The following is a 23,304-nucleotide window of genomic DNA, read 5'->3' on the forward strand; positions in this document are numbered from 1 at the left end:
CACTCTTATAACTCACAAGTTTCTTGTCATGCCTGAATGCCCCAGCCCATTATTGGGAAGGGATTTTCTCTCAGCCTTGGGGGCAGCTCTTACCCTCCCTGAAAACCAAAGCCAAGGCACATTTTTGGCTGGACTATGTATTGTACAAGACACGGACAATCCAACCCAAAATATTCCCCCAGAAACTGAAAAACTTATAGATCTGCAGGTCTGGGATCAGGGAATCCCAGGGAAGGCAAAGCTTGTCACTCTTATAAAAATCACCTAAAGGAAACTAATAACTTCCCTTCCAGGTGCTAATACTCCATAAACCAGAGGGTCAATAAGGCCTCCAACCCCTAATCTCAAAATTCATTAAATACGGGCTTTTGATGCCATGCCAATCTCCCTGTAATATTCCAATCCTACCTAGTCTTCTCTGGGAACCCTTATTGCCACCATCCTTTTAAAATGCAAATTTCAAAGAGGGGAAAGTAATTTAGAACTTGACTTGTCAAGAATAAAAGTAAAAATCCTAAGTGTCTTTTCTGTAAACATTAGTAAAAAGTAGCCATCTAGATAGGTGACCTTGATTTGTTCCATCTGCCAGGAGCCCAGTTTGAATCCAACCCCTTATAACTGATGGGTTTTACGTTGACTTAGGGCTAAAATTTTGAAATGGGAACTTTGAGGTTTCTGTGTCTGTGTATTTGTTTGTATTTATGTGTGTTGTAGATGTATGATATTGCCAAAATTAATTCGTAAAAGAGCTCTATTGAATTGGCTTAAAGGAAATTAAGTGCTTATATAAATACAGGAATATAAATCTGGCCAGAATGAATTTCAGGTTCATGTCATCTGGGAAATATTCAATACTAAACCAATATCTGGTATTGAAGGTGGCTTAAGCTTGTTGGTCTGATTAATATAGACATGTCTTTAGACTCATCAATGTTAAGTATAATACATCTATTGCAGCTAGGTTTACTAGAGGTCAAATAAGACCTCATTCTATCTATTACACATTTGTCAACGAGATAAGTAACTTGTTATGAAAAAACTTTTAAGGAAAAAAGTGCAATGAGAAAAGCTTTGGGTAAACTTTTAAAAAATAATTATGTTTTAAAAATGTCTGTCTAAATTAGTCTCTCCAGATTCTGGTAACTTGAAATTCTAGAGTTGTGCCAAATTAAGTTAAATGAGGAAAGTTTATTAAATAACTAGGTCATTTCCAAATAAAATAAGATACTGAAACATTAACTGCTGAACATTGGCTTCCTTTTACAGAGAAATAAAAGGTTTAGGACTATTAATAAATATGTTTGGTGTCACAGATATTTTCTATAAGAAAGCACATTTTAAAAAAATTATTATTTGGATTTATGTTTACCAATCTACAGAGTACTGATATCAATGACAGTGCATGGTTGCTTAAGGAAAGTAGGATGTGTGTTTTCAGTAAAGAAAGTATGAGGAATGGAATTGCATTTTATAATATTAAGGGAAAAGGAAGTTGGCTGTCTCTGGATGGCTGTTTCTGAATGGAAAAATAAAGTGATGGATACAGAAAGTGATGAAAATTTGTGGATAGGAACTGTGAGAAGAAAAAGTTTTGTGCATGGTTAATACTGACTAAGTTTAAAATGAATTTAATTGAGTAAACAAATTTTAAAAGTAAGCTGGTGCAAAACCTGAATTTGGCCTTTCTCTCTGTTAAAAGGACAAGCTTCTTAAAATGTTAAACTGCCTTCAGTAACAGGTTTTAAACTCTTTACCTTTTAAGTGATCTGTTCTGCATTTGTCTTTGAAATCTTTTATTGTCACTTTGGCTAAGTAAATAGCTATTTTTTTCACAGTGACCTATGATCCTATCTGACTGTTTTAAACCCTTTTGATATTTTTTGACAAAACTTCCTAAGTCAAATTAAATTACATGTGAAGTACTGTCAAATGAGTAATAAATCTTCTTAGGTTATATTGTATGGCAAATATTACTAATACAGATATTCTAGAAATTATATGGAGTTCCTAAAATTCTGACATGTCATGGTAAAGTATTATCAGTCATAATTCTAGTTATTATCTTAAAATATTGTATGTCACAACAGTAACCAAGTTTCTTTATCAATTACACTGTAATCAGATGTTTAACCATGGCTTTTAAGTCTTTTGTCATTTATAGTTTTGTACTCTGATGCTGTTACAAAAAGTGCTTCATCATCAAGAAAATTCATAGGAAGGCTATGGTAGCAGTTATAACAGTCCCACATCAAGATGATGGCTATGTGAGGATTCTAGCCCATACCAAATGAAAACAAGGAGCTGTCCTGCCTCTGAGGCCTCTAGATCAGGCATCCAGAGTTTTTACTCCCTGACAGGCAGTGTCCATCCCCCTATTCAACCTTGAAGCAGTTACAGAAAATGGACTGTCACCCCTCTGTTTCCCATAAAAATACGGGAGTAAAATCTCTGAGGAGGAAATGAAATAGGAGGGAAGGGGGCAGGACACAACCTTTAAAAGAATGATATAGCCATAGTACTTGACAAAGACTGGTTAAAGCCAACTGGGTCCAAAATGGCGAAAGATTCGACTTCCAGTGGACCTTGAGCCTCATTATACGCTTATTGTAATACATTAGCATGCTAAATGACACACCCACCATCACCGTGACAGTTCTGAGGACAACCCTAAAAGGTCAAAAAGTGTGCAGTGGCCCAATTCCTGGAAATCCTCGCCCCTTCCCCCAAATAATTGGAATAATCCTCCCACTCATTAGCCTATGAAATTATCAGCCCATAAAAACTAACCATGCCATATTTCGAGGCTCTCTCTCATCTTCTCAAATGGCCCACACTCTGTCTGTGGAGTGTGTTTCTCTCAAGGTCTCTCGCCTTCCTAGATGGCCCACGCTCTGTCTGTGGAGTGTGTTCTCTCTAAATAAATCCACTTTTTACCTATCACTTCATCTCCAAATTCTTTTGCGGCAAAGAAAGAACCTCAAATTCAATGGGAACAATTCCATAAGCTTAAATTGGCTATTTTAAATTAACCTGTAAACATCTATATTTTCTATGTAATTCAAGATTTCTGCTTTACTTAACATTAAATGTTCCACTCAGTAATTTTCTCATTAAGTAATTCATAACATTTAGGAGTGCCTATTCAGTGCCAAGGACTGTATGGGTTACTGAGATTGAAATGAGGGAAGCATAGTCCCCTGTTCTTAAAGTCTTGGGAAATGGATAAAAGCAAATTATAATAGATTTAGAAGTATGTATTGTACTATGGCAAGGCATAGAAAGAATGCTGAATTAGATTTTGGTCAGAAAACAGTCTGGAAAGTCTTGCTATTACAACTGATACCCATGCTGTCTCCAAATAGAAGATAGGCAAGCAAAGTGCTAGAAGGAAGCACATTACCGCAAGTGCCCAGACTAAGGAGAGAGAGCATAACAATGAACCTAGGTTTGTGCATGGATGGTATAATGTGGATAATTTACAAAAGATGTTATTAGAGAGTTAAACAATAATTATATCACAAAGAAGACAGAGTCAGTGCCTATTGTATAATGTGCACTCAATAAATGTTTCCTTAGAGACAGGACAGACAGTGATCAGGAACTAAAGTTCTGGCATCAGATTGTTTGGGTTTAATCCTGCTCTTCCATTTATTTGAACCTAACTTAGTAGGATTAGTGCTCAATACATTTTAGTTATTAACTGTTTCTCTTTATTTAAGATCATTCTCTATTGGTTGACTTTGAAGCACATAAGAGGCGCATTCATAGGAACTATTTTTTTTAACATCTTTATTGGAGTATAATTGCTTTACAATGGTGTGTTAGTTTCTGCTTTATGACAAAGTGAATCAGTTATACATATACATATGTTCCCATATCTCTTCCCTCTTGTGTACATTCATAGGAGCTTGATGTTAAATGTTATAAATTGGGGTTTTCTCAGGAAATAATTGCATCTGCAAACTTTTTATTATATCTTCTCACTGATCATCAATGGTGCTCTACATATTTTTTTCTGTGGAAAAAGAAACAGGAAGTGAGAGTTTTTTGTAATTCTGGCACAATATCACAAATTGGTAAATGATTAATTATTGTTAGCAAGTATTGGAGTACAACACATCACTATTGTTTGAAGTGGTCATCCAACATTGTGGTATGAAGAATGCAGCATGACAAACATTTCTTAGTATAGGGAAAGGAGGAGAAAAAGAAGTAGAATAGCTTAGGGAAGATTTCTGAGTCCAAATACAGTTTTGGGTCTAGCTTGAGTAGGAAAGGCCTCTATACTAAATTCTTTTTTTTAAACTTATTTTTGTTTTTTCCAGCTTTATTGAGGTATGATTAACAAGAAAACTACACATATTAAGGTATAACACATGGTGTTTTGATATAAGCATACCTTGTGTAATGGTTACCACACTCAGTCAAGCTAATTAGCGCATCCATCACTTTACATAGTTACCTGTGTGTGTGTGTGTGTGTGTGTGTGTGTGTGTGTTTACGTGTGTGTCGAGAACACTTAAGATTTACTCTCCTAGAAAATTTCAGATATACAATGCACTAATACTAAGGATAGTTACCATGCTGTACATTAGATATCTAGAGCTTATTCATGTTATAACTAAAAGTTTGTACCCTTTGACCAACATCTCCACATTTCTCCCACATCTTCAGTCCCTGGCAACCACTATTCTACTCTCTGTTTTTCTAAGTTTCACTTTTTTAGATTCCACATACAAGTGAGAACACCAAGTATTTGTCTTTCTATGTGTGGCTTATTTCACTTAGAATAATGTCCTCTAAATCTGTACACATTTTCAGAAAAGGCAGGATTTCCTTCTTTTTAAGGCTGATTAATATTCCATTATGTATTATGTATATATTTCTTTATCCATTCATCCACTGATGGACACTTAATTTTGATTCAACTGTTAGTCAGCCAGCATGTCTTATGCAATTTTCTTAAGAATAATATAATCTCTTAGTTTTTGGCCATTTAAGATGTCTTTCTGTTGCCTTTACACATGAAATGAAATTTGGCTAGCTTACAAGTTATGATACTTTCCATTTGTATTAAATAAAAGTAAACTCTAAATGGCTTAAACAATAAGGAAATTTACTGGTTCACATAACTGAAAACAGTCATAGGTAGGGTAAGATGAAATCTGGGTTTTAATAATATCATCAAGGTGCTAGTTATTATTTCACATTATTTTGTGATGTCGCTTTTGTCCCAAAGCTTGGTTCTGTCATACTTATAAAAAGGTGACTCTTAGATATAGTTGCCTCCTTTTCACATAAGAGACTAGGTCAATTATGGTCATGTGGTCCAGCTCACTCTGAACCAATATCTGTGGTTGGAGGAATGCAGTACATCGATTGGCTTATGTCTGGTTTTCGCCTAATTCTATTGGATTAAGACAGTCATAGTTCACCTTTGATCCCTATGGTTGGACCTAAATCCTTTTATTCAAAAACGAATATATCCCAATGTTACATGGATATTATTAATTTTTCATTTTGTAAAGAAATAATGTGGACAGGCTATTTTTATTCCTATGTAGATACACGCACACACACACACACACACACACACACTTTCCTTTTCAGTTTTGATAGTGGTAAGATCTGTCCTTTAAAATAATAATTAAAATTTTTCTTTGCTAGAGTGATCTAGGTCTGTATCTTCCTCCAATAATTTTGCTAAGCGTGTGGTGAATTATTTAATTTAGCATTAGGCTTGAGAAAGTTCTATTCTATCTTTGATTTTTTTTAAATTTGTTCTAACACTTCAGGAACATTAATTATTCATGAATTATCATTTTAATTTTAATTATTTCTATAGATCAGTTTCTATTTCATGATTTTTTTTTTTGCTTTCCTAGAACAAAATAAATGTTTTTGATCTGCCCACTAAAGTTTCTTTTTGTTGTTGTTGTTAAGAACTTTTGTCGTCATTTATACTTTATATTCCGTGCTTTTCCAGTTGTCCCAGTGTTTTACTCAGGAACTGTTGAGGTATCGTGAGATCTCTTCTGACTTCTGGCATGTGAGAATGGTTGACTATTAAGCAGAGTAGCAGCAAGTTAAAGGGAAAAGAATAAATATGGTTTTAGGAATGGAGATTGGGATGCTGATGGACATTTAGGAAATGGGATCTGGAACACTATATAGAGGTGTCTGTGCTGAAGATTTGGAGGTTATCAACCTATTTGTAAAAATCAAGTAGATTTCTGAGTAGAGCGAGAAAAGAAAAAGGTAGCTGAGGAGGTAATCTTGAGTAACACGTTTAAACAGTTGAAAACAAAATCAGATATATGGGAAGAAAAAAAAATATTGGGGAGACAATGTCATGGAAACCAAAGGAGTCGTTTTATTACTTTAATACATATTTCTCAAGACTTGCTTTCTGGACATTGCTTCCACACCTAAGAAAATATTGGGTAACATACCATGAAGTGTTTAATCATTTTTTCTATCTAAAATATTTTTCTAGTGAATATTTTAGTAAAATTTTAATTTTAGAACAATTTTATATCTACAAAATTATTGGAAAGATGGTACAAAAAAGATTTCTTGTATACCCCACACCTAGTTTCTCAATATAGTAGTGTGGTATATTTGTCACAATTGGCCAAACACAATTGATACGTTATTACCAACTAAAGTCCATACTTTATTCAGATTTCCTTAGGTTTTTCCCTAATGCCCCCTTTTTTGGTTGTTGTTCCAAGATCCCATCCAGGATACCATAATGCATTAATAGTCATGTCTCCTTAATGTATTCTTGGTTGTGACAGTTTCTCAGACTTTCCTTATTTCTAATGACCTTGACAATTTTGAGGTTTACTGATCAGTTGTTCCATAGAATATCTCTCAACTGGAATTTGTCTGATGTTTTTCTTATGCTTAGACTGAAACGATACATTTTGGGAAGGAAGACCACGAAGGTATATTGCCATTTTCATCACATAATATCAAAATTGAATGTTACTAAAATAACTTATCACTATTGATGTTACTCTTGATCACCTGGCTTGCAGAAGTGCTTGTCAGCTTTCTCCACTATAAACTTATTATTTTTTTCTCTCTTTTTCAATATTGTGCTCTTTGGAAGGAAGTCACTATGCTCAGCCCACACTTAAGGAGTGGGCAGATTTGCTCCACCTCTTTAAGGATGGAATATATATTCATTAATTTGTATCAGTATGTATTCATGGACTCTTATTTTGTACTTTGGGTTGTAATCCAATACTACTTCTTTTACTTTGTTGTTCAAATTGTTTCAACTTTGGCCATCAAACCTCTTTCAATTGGCTGCTGAATCCCTTTAATGTATCTTCATCATTATTTACTTTTTACTTTTGGCACTAATTTACTTTTTGGCACTATAAGATGCCTCAGGCCCATTTTGCCTATTTACTGCTGAGTCCTAGAATCAGGTAATTCTCCAAGGAGCCCTAGTTCCTTTTATTGAAGAATGGTATTAGAAACCAAGATCTGTGTGATGGTTGTGCTCATTTGTACTGGAGACATTGCATCCTGGACCCTCTCCACCAACAAAGCAGCAGTTTGTAGTTTTCCACATATATGTATTGTACATATTTTGTTATATTTATGCCTAAGTATTTAATTGTTTGATACTATTATTGATGGTATTTTTAAAATTTCAAATTCTATATTTTTACTAGCTTTATTGAGACATAATTGACATATATTATACAAATTTAAAGTGTACAATGTGTTGATTTGACACACTTTTATATTGCAGTCTGATTACTACTGCAGTGTTAGTTAACACTCCATCACATCACATAATTATTGTTTCTTTTCTGTGCTGAGAACATTTAAGATCAATTCTCTTAACAATTTTCGTGTGTTACAATACAATACTGTTAACCATATCACAATGCTGTACATTAGAACCCCAGAACTTATTCATCTGCTAACGGTAAATTGGCTTTTGTATATTAACCTTGTACCCTGAAGCCTTGCTATAGTTGCTTTTTTATTAAAAAAATTGTTTGGAATTTTTCTATCTAGACAATCCTATCATCAATGAATAGCAACTGTTTTATTCTTTTCCAATATTTATCCTTTTATTTCCATTTCTTTTCTTATGACACCAGCTAGGACTTCCTATGTGATGTTGAATAGGAGTGGTGAATGGGAACATCCTTGCCTTGTTTCTGGTGTTAGGGGGAAATTGTCTAGTTACTCATTGATTATGTTAGCTGTAGGTTTCTGTAGATGGTTCTCCATTGATTTGGAGAAGTTCTTCTCTACTCCTAGTTTGCTGAGTATTTTTATTATGATTGAGTATTGGATTTTCTCAAATGGTATTTCTTCTGTGTCAGTTAATATGATCACATGATTTACTCCCTTTAGTCTGTTGATACAGTGGATTGATTGATTGATTTTTCATGTGTTGAACCAACCTTGCATACATGGAATAGATACCACTTGGTTGTAGTATATAATTCTTTTCATACATTGTTGAATTCGACTTGCTAATATTTCAGTGAGGTTTTGTTTTGTGTCTATGTTCATGAGAGATACAAGTTTGTGATTTTTTTTCTTATATCCAGTTTTAGCATTAGAGTAATGCTGGGCTCACTGAATGAGTTAGATAGTGTCCCTCTGCTTTTAATTATTTATTTTTTTTGAAAGAGGCTGTGGAGAATTGATATTATTTCTTCCTTTAATGTTTGGTAGAAATCACTTGTGAAACCATTTGTATCTGGTGATTTCTTTTTTTTTTTTTTTTTTTTTTGCGGTATGCGGGCCTCTCACTGTTGTGGCCTCTCTCGTTGCGGAGCACAGGCTCTGGACGCGCAGGCTCAGCAGCCATCGCTCACGGGCCCAGCCGCTCCGCGGCATGTGGGATCTTCCTGGACAGGGGCACGAACCCACGTCCCCTGCATCGGCAGGCGGACTCTCAACCACTGCACCACCAGGGAAGCCCTATCTGATGATTTCTTTAAGGAAAGGTTATTAATTATTAATTCAATTTATTTATACATATAGGGCTATTCATGTTATCTGTTTCTCCTTGTGTGTATTTAGATTGTTCTTAATCCTTCTGAAACTATAAAATATACTTGATAAAATTTGAAAATGCCTACAGAGATTGCCTCAAAAAAGCAGATTTGTAGATCTAGAAAATAGAATGAAGCAGCAAATGGCTTAAATTAAAAAAAAATTTACAGTGGGAATGTGAAGTCAGTTTCAAAATTTTAATCAGATCAGTTAGAATAGGTCATCATCTTTCTATTACTTAAATATTTTTGTCTGTTTGTATGTGTGCTATGAGTCTGTGTGCATCATCATTTGTTACCCCAGGTAAGAACTTAATTTTTTTTTCTATTTTGATAATAGTATATTGTGTTATGTTTTATTTTAAATCTTTACAGGCAATATTTACTTAGTCATTTAAGATCATTTTCCTTATAATAACTTGAGTCGTTCCATTCCCTGATCACATTTAATTTATATTTAACATTTATTTGAAGTTGTTTCTCAATGTTTTATGGGTATTCTCATTAGGAAACAGGTGTCCAAAGTACTGTGTTATTTACTTTGGAGTAATAATGGGCTTTTGTGCACAATGATGATGTCTTGGATTTTATTTTTTAACTGTGAGGATTTCAAGAGATACGTGATCTTTTTGGTCTCAACTAGCGTGGAAAATAATGGAACTGCTTACCAAAAAAATAAGAGAAACTAGCAATAATAATTTCACAGAAATAATGATGTCTTTAGGCGCTTTAAGACAATGACATCATGAAGTTGTTGGGTGACCAAAAATATATTAGTTTTTACAATACAGTAACTTGTTTATTAAAAGTAGTTGAACATGTGATAATTATCAATATTGTCATAACATTCTATGACATTTACTAAACCACTTAACCACTTAATTACCTAATGCCTCAGCATTCTGAAGTGCTCAACAAAAACAGTGCCATTTTCTTTAGAATTGACTGTTCAGCTATCAGTTTGCTTACTAGACAGAAACATCTGTTTTTTCATCCCACATAACACTTAGCCCAGTGGTCCCCCCACCAAACACACACATGAAGTCAGCATTAAATAGAATTTTTGAGAGGATAGGTGAATCAAAAGATGAATGAATGCTCACCTCCACATCAGCTGGTGGGTAAAACAGCATCTCATTGCTTTGGTAACGTCAGTCATCTTTTCCTTACTTCTTCTGGTCAGGTATATTACTTGGATATTGGCTTCTTCTTTCTCCTTCTACCAACTCTACATGGAGATATCATTGATTCTTACATAGAGGTTGATAACCTAATCAACAAAGCAACTAAATAATCATATTCATGGGTTCTGCCCAACTTCTGGGGTAGTATACAAGTGTTTACCAGGGAGTGGGAATCTTAGGGCTGTCTTAGAATTCTGCCTGACACAACAGCACAAGTATTCCTACCGTAATCCATTTCCCATAATTATCTTGCTGCTTCCAACTTTATGTAAGTGGAATGTCCATTCTTAACTATCTGGACAAAGATGGCTTCCTTTGGGGATATTCTGATTAACCCCTTGATTTATTCTATCTTTGATTATTTTCAGTCTCACCTCCTTTGCTTTTATCCAGACTTTCTTGCAAGGCGCACACATTTCTTTTCCTTCTTCCTTTAGAGTCTATTCCCTTTGTAAAAGTTATTTGAACTCTCCCCTTAGAAAGACTAACCTTTTATACTTCCACCTCTTGATAGGAAATTTTTATCTAGTATCAGGCCTCAACTGTAAGTTGTCCATGGATCAAAACTATCTTGCAAAATCAGAAGTCTACATTCCATTTTTTATTGTCCTAAAGGAAAAGCTAAGCACCTATTTATTCCATAATTCTTTTCAAAGTCTGTGCCTGTTAATTGTGCACACAGCATTTTATTATGTACCAGACAATGACTTAAGCATGGTATTCCTGTTCAAAACATGAAAATGAGAAGTATCATGAAAGAATGGCAACTGTGTCATATTTTTCTTCATTCTTAACACCATGTACAGCTTTTATATAAAACTCTGGCACACATGTAGTTTTTCCTTTTCCTGGAAAATGCAAATAATGTATACTTCCTTCATAAATTACATGCTCTATTGAATAAAATCAAACACCTGAGTATAGAAACAAATTGTAATCAATGATAAGATAATTTTTCACTCCTTTTTATTTAGATATTGTATTAGTTTTCTCAGGTTGCCATAAAAAATACCACAGTCTGGATGGCTTCAAAAACAGAAATTTATTTCTCACAATTCTGGCAGCTAGAAGTTCAAGATCAAGGTGCCTGCAGGGTTAGTTCCTCATGAATCTCTTTCCTTGACTGCAGGTGGACTTCTCCCTGTGTCTTTCTTTACATGTCTTCGCTCTGTGTGTATCTGTGTCCTAATCTCTTCTTGTAAGGACATTAATTGTATTGCATTAGGGCCCACCCTAATGACCTCATTTAACTAAATCATCTCTTAATAGTTCACATCTCCAAATACTGTCACATTCTGAGGTTCTGAGAATTAGGACTTCAATATATGAATTTCGAGGGAGGGGAACACAATTCAACCCAAAATACTCGTGATGTGAACTAACTGCTTTGTGCACAAGTGTCTAAGGAGAAGATAGCAGTGCAGAATGCAGTGTAAGAGAAATAATTACTGAGATGAACAAATGTTACTACAGGGCCACCATTTTATAGCTACTGCAGAAGTACATGGAGCTGTGTAATTCTGGGTGATAATTTTCTTGGTAGATTGTAATAGACTATTCAGAGAAACCTGTTGAATATTTTCTTGGATTGAAAGAAAGAGGCACAAAAGAAACCATTTCCCAACATTTTATTTGATTCCATGAGAATTTTTAGCAGCTAATTATACTCTGCTATGTAGGAAGCCAGATCCAATGGGAATCTTTTGGGTTAATATGTCTATTACTTTCAGGATGAGATAATAACTCACCTGTTATACAATATTATCAATATTATCTTGACATGCATTTTTAATGAATTGGATCTTTCAGTTTATGTGCACTCATCAAACCTAATAGTTCAACCTCTCTATAAGTATCTTCCCCACTTTCTATCTGAGAAAATAACATTTTATTATAAAATGACAATTTTTGTAACTTTGATCTCATTTCTAAGATAAGAAAACAAACATTATTTTGGGGACAGAAATAGAAACAAAGTAAACTCTCTGTTAAAGCAAAAGAAACAACTTTTTGAAACTATCCCTGGACGTACTTTTACAGTATATCAGAAATATTTCTTTTTTGGTCATCTTCGGACTGCAGTGTGAACCAAATTAGTTATGTTAAAAAACATGAAAGTCTTACTGGCTACTTGCCCTAAATGAAGAGACATCCTTCTACCCCCAAGCAACAACAGAAACTAAAATCCCTCTGTCTTCTCTCACCATTGTTGTCCATAATGAGGAATTTGGTCAGGAGTAAGAATAACTCGGTTATAGTCCGTGTTATCACACTCCTCTCAACTTCTCTTCCACGTGTTGAATGACTTCCTGACTTATTTTCTGCGTATATGTAATGTTTGTCTCCTATCTTGGGTGCAATAGCTCTTGGTTATCAGATCTCTTCTCCCTGATACATTAGATAATTTTGACTATTATTTAAATTGTGCTTCTCCTGACTAACTTCTCTTTAGTTTCCTTTTCACTTTAGACTACCAATGGGCATGTTTTAATCTTTTACAATTCAGGATTTATTTTCACAAACAGCCTAATAGTTAAATAAGCTTAGAAATTTAGGAAAGATAAATTGGACCACTTTGTACTTTTCCATATAAGGGAAACTAACTACTTGTGTGCTTAGATGTTGCTTCTGGAGGAACTTTCCAGAGCATTAAGCAGTAAGTACCAACTCTCAGAATGATGTGAGTCTCTGATCCTGTGATACCAACTTTCCACCTAGGTAGGGCCAAAGACATTTGGATTGGGTTGAATGGGTACCATCTTTGTTCTTAGAAGTGCTTGGCATAAGTCTTGTTATTGTTACACACAAGGGTTATTTTAGTGTTAATTTGAATACATCAGAAGAATTTATGTTAGAATTTCAAAGAAATATATGAATCTCTATAGTCTTCAAATCTCAATTTTCCTCTGTGATATAAAATATCACTCTTCTTTAAATAGATCGCAAAATTATTCCGAACTACAAGATCCAAACGCTGAACAACAAACAGTTCATATTTACCACGAGGAATAGGGTTAAATTTTGCTCTCCAATGACAAATCCCAATCCAGAACAGATTTTAGCCAGGCAGCTAGCAGAGCTCTCTGGGTGAACTGTACAAGCCATGTTGGGTGCAGAGCTCAGAGCCGGAAAGCAAACAGCTGCTGTAGCCTGATTTGAGTTAAAATAGTGTGAGTGTTTAGTCTGGCGCACGGCTTCAGGGGAGATTGGCAGCTGGGTCAAACAAAGTCCTTCCATTGGCTCTCTTCCCAGGCAGCTTCTGCTAGTATTTAGGTACTAGTGCAGTGTAGGGCCCTTTCTCAGGCAAAACCTAACATCTGACCGCACCCTCTTTGCTTTTTCCAAAAAAAAAAAAAAAAAAAAAAAAAAAGAAAAAAGCTTCTTTTTCCTTCTTTCGTTAAGATAAATTCTCCAGTAGACAACCTCTCCCACTAATTGTGTATTAGCAATGTATTTTATCTTGAGAGCTGGCACACTGGGCTCTCAACGTGGTGTGGAAGGCAGCCTGTTACAGTGCTGGATTCATAAAAGGCCCTTTATGGTTTGTGAAAGAATATCTGTGTGCTTAGGCAGGAAACTTTTTGATCTGCAGAAAAGCCAGAAGACATCTAGGTAAGGCTGCGTATCAAATCTACTTTTTTGGGGAAAAGTTGGGCAGTGAGAATGATTCATCACAAGCGACGTGAGTTTGGAGTGTGCCTGTTCACTTTTGTAGAAGTTTAAAAGGTACTATTTGTTTGCTTATTTTTTGTTTGTTTATTTAAATCTTAAGGGAATACTGTAGTCTGCATTTTTAAGATTTTGTTTTCTGCTGTTGAACTGATTATACTGGATATAGGGTTTTATTATATAGCAAAATCTTTGTAAACTGCCGTAGAAAGAAAGTGTATTTAGAAGGGAAATTGACAAGTTTTAAAGAGTAATTGTACAATCATTTGAGGACAGAGGAACGCTGCATTAGACTAACAAGGGTTTAATTACCAAAAAAAGTTTAATGTTGCTTTGGAAGGAATATTAAGTAAGTTGTCTTTGTCTCTTACTTTTTAATTTTAGTCGCTGATTTAGCCTGTTGGGTCACATTTTTTGTTAGTGCTGAAGGCTGCCATGAATCCCTAATGAGGCCCCTTTGCACATGATTTTGGCACTTGGCCAAAATCAACTTCCCAGCGGCAAGCTTTCTCTAAAGAACCTGGAGCAAAAAAAAAAAATTTTTTTTTATTAGGAATCATGTCTGAGAGCTTCCATAACCAGTTGTGTAGGCATGTCAAAATGACTTTATACAGTAAATATGAAACAAACATTTAAAAAAATTTCCTTATATTGTTGCTTTGAGAATTATGAATTCCTGCTTGTGGCCACCTAAAATACGTTATAGCAAGAACAATCTTAAAGAAGAAGGTTTACCGATTTTTTTGTTTTTCTCAGCAGACCAGAGTAGGGATGGTCATCACACTGAGAAGTATACAGTACGAAAGGGTTATTCAAAACACTTCAGGATAAATAACAGATGAATTCTTAAAACTGTTAATCTCTGTAAGTAATACTCAGTGAACAGTAAGTAATGAAGTTTTCTAGAAGTTTCGCTGTGTGCAGAATTCAGCTTAACCTTTTTAAAATGGGATTTTTGTATATTTTAAATATCATAGTGTTTGGGATTCTAAAAAATGTTAGCACTTTTTGTATAATTTTAAAAGTGTATTAACACCCTGATGGTATTTATAACAAATGTTTTAAAAGTGCTTGATATATAAACATGACTGAATAACTTAAAATAATTGTATTTAATTGCTGTTTTGCAATAAAAATGATGATTTTTTTTTATGAAAGAAAGGTCAAAGTCACTTTCATCTAATTTTCAGAACTGTCAGTTTTTCTTTGATTTAACTGGATTTTATCATGTAAGCCGATACGTTACTTTATACTCCAGTATTTTAAGAGTTAAATTCACAGGTTGCAATGAAATACCTTAGTAATCAGATATTAACAACCTCAGATTTTATGTAACCATTTTCAGCAATATATTTAGACATTAAAAATAGACACACTGCAGTGTATTTAAAAGCAGAAAAGTAGGATCTCGGTTGCCCTGTTTTTTTTTTAAGAAATCCTATTATACTAAATGCTATTTTGCCTTATATGTTAGTCTGTGGTAATCTAGAGTGAAACTTTATTTTTCACTTTACAATAATCATATTTCTTTTTAAAATATTGATGAGAGCCTGATTTATTCTTTAAAGAAACATGAGTTAGAGCTGTCTTACTAGGTATGTTTTTCATTTATTTATCACTATGTTTATCTTCTCTTTTTTATTACACAGTATAAAAGATTGCTAATTGGGGTCATAGAAAAAAATGAAAATTAACTTTAAATAAATTTTAGCATTAGAAAATGCATCTGATTTCTTTCAGATCAAATAAATATATATATAATTTATGTATATATAAAATATTTTTTGGTATTGCTGTATTTACATTGCTGTTAGTTGCACTGAGGCATGGAGTGTTTGAAGTTACCCTATCAGTCAGCATTAAAATACAGAGATGCTATAAATTGGTAAAGGGCAGTACATATCTGCTATTTATAGATATTTACCTGGATAAGTTCTGTACTTCCATGTGAGTTCGCAGTTGAATTCTCATTTAATGTAGTCTTCAATATTCTTAAAAAAAGAAGTTAATATATGTTAGATATTTCAAAATTTGCATAAAGCAGGAACATTTTTATCATTTACTATCATCAAACAGGTGCAGGAAAAATAAGATAGCTTGCTTATTCAGCAGGGTTCTTGCTTAAAACATTATTTTTGAATTCTATTTTTCTTTTAATCTTAGCTCTCATACATACAATATTGTCTTCTGTTTCCATTTTTTATTTTTTAATTAAGTATTTTGCTTACTTGAAATTGACAGAATGTTTCTCTAAAATATACTGAAAAATGTTTCAGCTGATGATTTTAGCTGTTGTTGTGGGGTTTTTTGGTTAATTAGAGGCCATAGCAAAATAAATGCCATAAAATATCGCACTTTTAAAGTACACAGATATGTTAGTTTGTGAGTTCCGAAGAAATTTAATTGTATAAAATTACTGACAAACACTTTTGAGTTGAGGGAGAAACAAGTAAGTAGTGAGAAAAATTTAAGTTATACACTTTAGCTAAATTTACTAAGAAATTTACTGTCTTTTGCTATAGCTATGAATTGTAATTGCGTATTTCAAAAGTGTAGGCTTTTTAGCAGACTTATTAGCTAATTTTCCTTTAGGGACCATAAATGCAAAACACTGATTACATTTTTTCACTGAGTTGACATTTTAAAACAATATTCAGGATACAATTACTTTCAAAAAGAAAAATATTTTGATATTTTTGTTAAATTTATTTGCAAAGAACAGTTGGAATAATTTGCTTTATTCAGCATTTTCCCCAAGCTTTTGGAAATACTAAAACCTATTCCACTTTACCATAGGGAAACTACTTCACTCTTCAGAGAAAGTGAATTTCATTTGTAGTTGTCAATTTAGATTATGGGCCTTTACCGTTTTAAGTGTGACAGTGTTTTGGTTTGTTTCAATTATGCAACAGGCATAAAATGCTTTCTTCCCCCCCCCCAATTTAAATGAGCTCTTAAATAATTAAGTATAAAATTTAATTCTTGTTAAAAAGGGAAACTTTAAAACTGCAGTGTTTTATCCACGATTTTTTAAATGTGAGAAATGTTACAACAGGGCATTTTGGATGAGCATTTTATCATTTAAATGAAATGCTTTGTTTTAAATGGTAAATTCCAGCAATGAGATAAATGTATCGCTGCATTAGATAGAATATAAGTATTGAATTTTGGCACAACTTCAGTGACCTCTGCCATAAAAGATTGGTATATGTGGGATGATCTTGGATTTGCAATAACAAACGTAGATGGTGAAGCACGTGAGAAACCGACCTTTGTTGTTTTGGAGGAATTATGTGCTAAAAGTCAAGAGATACTTTTCATGTAAACTGCTGATAAATATTTTGTCATTTAATTAATAAAGTAAATCTTGAACATTAAAGAATTAATTACAATTTTAAAAATGCATTCGTAAGACTTTTTCCACAGAAATAACTGTAGTGTATTATTCTTTTATGAGATGAACAACTGTCATATTTCCACGCAGCTAATATTTAACTATAAATTAGATAAGCAAGTAATTTTTTAAATGTTATGCTTTGATTTAAACACAGTTAATAGTGAATAAAAATAGTGTTCTCTGGTTTTGACTTTTTCATATAAAAGAATGGTTGATTTGCACTTGTTGCATTTTTTACTTAATAATGGTTTAATTTTGAAATTATCATAAAGTAAATATTGCTATTTGATATCATTTTTAAACATGGTGGGGTTTATTTTATAAGCGACCTGACCTAGTATATATTTAAACAATGGTTATTTATATTTAGCTGTATAGTCTTCTTTCAGAGTCAAGATCAGCAAAAGGCCTCTTTTCTGGTGCTCAAAATTTTTTCTAAAAAACTCTTTAGTTTTTAGTTTTCTCTTGTTTATGTGTCCAGGTATGTCTGCCAACCTGAGTATCTGCCTACATCCTGAGATATCTGTCTTGTGAGCATTAGGCTGGAAAGTGTAGTAGTAGGCTCTAAGTTTATTCTTATTCCATATTCCACTGAATAAGTGAAGATTTTAAGTTTCTTATTGAAATCTAGTCTATATATGAGTCAGTATAAAGATCACATCAAATCTGATGATTTTGATATTTTGAAGCACTGAATATCCTGTGTAAGTTAGTGGTCATTTACATGTTTGTGTAGTGATTCTAAATATATGATCATTATTAGTTTTAAAGATTTACTAATTCATAGGAAATATAGAATGCCATCATTTGCTTAAAAATTATTATTTACTAATTTTATAATTGCTTCCACTTTGCTATTACTGAAATGTTACATAATAGTTCTCCTTAAAAATATCATGAGACTAAGTCGTGCCTTGCTTTCCATTTCTCCCATTAACTTTAGAGGTCATAATGTGTGTGTTGGAGGGTGCCTGAAAATATTTCAAAAATTTTTTTCGTTCCTGTGATTATCAACTACGATTTGCAGAGATTTTGAAAGGAATGATTGTGTATTTTTTTAATGTTTATGTAAATGTGAGGAATACATGGGCTTTCATGGGACTTCAGTTTAAAAAACTAAAATAGAAAATAAGATGAAGATTAATGACATGGTGTATTTTTATAGCAACTAATTACAACTTGCTATTCATACATAAACAACAAACTGGAAAGATACCCAGTGGGCTCTGAGAGCAGCCTTCACTTAAGAACTGCTGGGAAAGTGGTGGCAAAGGGATGATTTTGGTCCAGTCTGGATGATCTATGGTGTTTCAGGCCCGTGCAATCATTTCCCTGTTGAAATCCTCTAGTCTTGCTTCAGAGCCCCCATAACACTAATCTCAGAAATTTTTACAGAGAGGGGTTGCAGAACACACTCTTTCTTGTTGTTCACTGGAGGGTCCGTGATTGGGGTTTCTTTGGCAAAGGCAGTGTTCTTCTCTGTATAGTGGTTTAAAAAAACAAGATCACAGTTTGGGTAGGTCAGCTCAATCAGTTGGCCAAATCAGCATAATAACCAAGCCAACTCAGCCTTAACAAGGATAATTAGTTTTTCATTCTTGCCTAAACCTGGGCACTTTCCTGAAGAATGCGGACAGTTGTGCACGAAAGGTTGAGTTGCTGAAAACTGTACAACATGCATTTTTCTACTTGTGAATTAACAAACTGTGTTTTGTGATCAAAATAGTTTATATCAATATTCGTTGTGTGTGCAAAATATTTAAACAGTGAAAGAGCAATCTTCCTGAAATTAAATATGTGGGATTAGCTTTATTATAATTTTATTTGAGATGTCATCTGAAAATTACTTTTTAAAAGCATTCTTTAAGTTTTTTTCTATTACATTCTTCATAAGGCATAATAATTTAGATATGAATTTTTTGCTAGTGGAGCAGTTTTTGAAAATTATATGTATGTTGCCAGTGCTTATTCTGTAGGATTCTAACCTGATCACATGTTCTTTCCTCTCCATTCCTAGGGTTCATTCATAAATATTCTCTGGAGGGATTTTTTTTTTTTTGACAACAGCCAATTTTAGATACATTCAGGTAGCGTGACAGTTAAAAAGTTGATGCACAGAAAATCTCTGTTCAAATGTGATTCAGCTATTTCTAAAACATGTTCGATTGTCAGGAAATGAATCAACAAGGATGTAGAAATAAAGAACGATTTGTAATTTTGGCAGATGAAACAGAGCAATAATCAGTTCAGAATATTTATAGAATGATAACATTTTTCTATTGACATATTTTGTGCCAACAAATTTAATTTAGAAACTGCTATTTGTTACTAGAAGCCAGTAATTGACTTTGGTAATCAACAGTTCAAAATGTCTGATATAAGACAAAAGGCTTATTGAATGAATTGGTCTTAGATAAAATGTTAGGCTATTAGGCTACCTCATATCTGGAATTTGTTTTAATCTTCAATACCCAAATCATTAAATAAGAATGTAGGAGTATTTGCATATTTCCTACTTTCAGAATTAGCCAGTCTACCTAATGAAAATTGTTCCCTCCTCTTAGATAAGTTAACAACTTAAGAGTAATCAAATATCTTACAGTTTACATTTTCCATTTTAATGCCTACTCAAGATGAAACTTGTAGTAGGTAAGTCACATAAAAGTCTGGATTAATAGTGAGATGAGATTATGTAGCCCAAAATGAAATTATATATATAAAGCACAGGCATTTACAAGCATTTCTGTGGTCAGATATACAAGTTGCATTGAAGGTAGAGCTTCTCCTTTCTCACTTGAGGAAAGTGCAATCAAAAGTAATTTACAGATGTGCAAAATGTACAGCTGTGCTCTCCTAAATTTCACAGAAATGAGCTAAATTGTAATGGATTTAAATTGGATTGGAAGCATCATTACTAGGTTTACTAGTTAAAGGCAAGTAATACCTATGAGTACGTGGGATGATGTATGCCTAAGTGGCAGCAGAACCATTAATGTATTGGAAATTACAACCACACCAAAACATGCAGCAGGTTTTGTGAAAATCAATTAAGTGTGTAGATCCCCTCTATGTACTCTATGCCTTTATGCCATTTACATTATATACTCCCTGGCAACATGCAAAATGATCCAAGTACAGCTGAAGTATGTGTTTATGTGTGTGTGCATGTTCACAAGATGATGTGTGTGTGTGTGTGTGTAAGAGATCTTTATGTTTTCTTTCCCTAGTGGTAAGGAAAATATCAAGAGTAGGATGTAAGTACCTTGGTAAAAATAGGGAACACTGGTAAACTGTTTTTGTCTATTGGATTATAAGCAATGACCATGAACATACATCTCTGGAAAATCAGCTTTTTAAAAAAAATCCATGCGTTTCACTTGGAGCTACTTATATACTCAATAGCGATAAACTACTGTCATTAATATTATCTGAGCAGGTAAAGACCTTTATTTTATTGAAGTATAGTTGATTTACAATATTATACTACTTTCAGGTATACAGCAAAGTGATCCAGTTTTACAGTTATATATATACATTTTTTTCAGATTATTTTCCACTATGGGTTATTACAAGATATTGAATATTGTTCCCTGTGTTGTACAGTAAATCCTTGTTGCTTATCTATTTTATATATAGAAGTATGTATCTTTTAATCCCATATTCTTAATATATCCATCCCCCCACTTCTCCCTTGATAACCATAAGTCTGTTTTCTATGTCTGTGAGTCTGTTTCTATTTTGTAAATAGATTAATTCTTATCCTTTTTTAAGATTCCACATGTAAGTGATAGCATATGGTATTTGTCTTCCTCTGTCTGACTTATTTCACTTAGTATGATAATCTCTAGGTATATCCATGTTGCTACAAATGGCATTATTTCATTCTTTTTATGGCTGAGTAGTATTCCATTGTGAGTGTGTGTGTGTGTGTGTGTGTGCACACACACCACTTCTTCCTTATCCATTGATCTGTTGATGGACACTTAGATTGCTTCCATGTCTTGGCTATTGTATATAGTGCTGCTGTGAACATTGGGGTTCATATTGGAATTAGAGTTTTTGTGTTTTCCAAATATATGCTCAGGACTGGAATTGCTGGATCTATTTTTAGGTTTTTAAGAACCTCCATACTGTTTTCCATAGTGGTCACATCAATTTACATTTTTCACCAACAGTGTAGGAGTGTTCCATTTTCTCCACACCCTCTCCAGCATTAGTATTTGTAAACTTTTTGATAATGGCCATTCTGACTGGTGTGAGGTGATACCTCACTGTGGTTTTGATTTGCATTTCTCTAATAATTAGCAATGTTGAGCATCTTTTCATGTGCCTGTTGGCCATCTGTATATCTTCTTTGAAGAAATGTCTGCTTAGGTCTTCTGCCCAGTTTTTGATTGGGTTGTTTGTTTTTCTGGTATTAAGTTGTATGGGCTGTTTGTATATTGCAAATTAACCCCTTGTTGGTTGCTTCCTTTGCAAGTATTTTCTCCCATTCTGTAGGCTGTCTTTTTGGTTTGTTGATTGTTTCCTTTGTTGTGCAAAAAGTTTTAAGTTTGATTAGGTCTCATTTGTTTTTGGGGGGATTTTTTGCTTTTATTTCTTTTGCCTTGGAAGACTGATCTAAGAAAATATTGGTACGATTTATGCCAGAAAATGATTTGCCTGTGTTCTCTTCTAGGAGTTTTATGGTGTCATGTCTTATATTTAAGTCTTTAAGGCATTTTGAGTTTATTTTTGTGTATGGTGTGAGGGAGTGTTCTAACTTCATCAGTTTACATGTAGCTGTCCCGCTTTCCCAACACCACTTGCTAAAGAGACTTTTATCCATTGTATTTTCTTGCCTCCTTTGTCAAGGATTAATTGACTGTAGGTGTGTGGGTTTATTTCTGGGCTCTCTATTCTGTTCCATTGATCTATGCGTCCGTTGTTGAGCCAATACCATGATGTTTTGGATGTGTAGCTTTGTAGTATTGTCTGCAGTCTGGGAGGGTTATATCTCCAGCTTTGTTCTTTTTTTAAAAAAACTTTTTATATTATATTGGAGTATAACAATATTGTGATAGTTTCAGGTGCACAGCAAAGTGACTCAGGCATATGTATACATGTATCCATTCTCCCCCAAACTCCCCTCCCTTCCAGGCTGCCACATAACATTGAGAAGAGTTCCCTATGCTATACAGTAGGTCCTTGTTGGCTATCCATTTTAAATATAGCAGTGTGTACATGTCAATACCAAACTCCCTAACTATCCTGTCCCCCCATCCTTCCCCCCTGATAACCATAATTTCACTCTCTAAGTCTGTGAGTCTGTTTCTGTTTTATAAATAAGTTCATTTGTATCATTTCTTTTTAAGATTCTGCATATAAACAATATCATATGAAATTTCTCTTTCTCTGTCTGACCTACTTCACTCAATATGAGAATCTCTAGGTCTGTCCATGTTACTGCAAATGGCATTACTTCATTCTTTTTACTGGCTGAGTAATATTCCATTGTATATATATACCACATTTCTTTATCCATTCCTATGTCGATGGACATTTACGTTGTTTCCATGTCTTGGCTATTGTAAACAGTGCTACAATGAACATTGGGGTGTATGTATCCTTTCAGACCATGTTCTTCTCTGGATATATACCCAGGAGTGGGATTGCAGGGTCATATGGTAGTTCTATTTTTAGTTCCAGCTTTGTTCTTTTTCCTCAGGATTGTTTTGGCAATTCTGGGTTGGTAAAGATGTGTTCTTGACCAAGTTTCCTTGGGCTTGAAATAGACTTATTTTCTTTGCCAAACTTTTCTAAAACTCTTCTGGGAAGGTGTGTTGATGGTTGAAGGAAGAAGGGGAAATGGAAGGTGAATGATTGCATGATTGCATTTGGCCAGGGAATTAAAGGGCTTTTACCCTGTGTAAGCTCAGAGATTTATTATAATCAATCCATCAGTATTTCAGCAATAATTTGCTTTTCTAACAGTTTTATTAAAATAACTGCAAAAAATTGACCTGGGAGGTAATTA

Source organism: Phocoena phocoena, chromosome 4, assembly GCF_963924675.1.
Source record: "Phocoena phocoena chromosome 4, mPhoPho1.1, whole genome shotgun sequence".
NCBI classification, from domain to species: domain Eukaryota; kingdom Metazoa; phylum Chordata; class Mammalia; order Artiodactyla; family Phocoenidae; genus Phocoena; species Phocoena phocoena.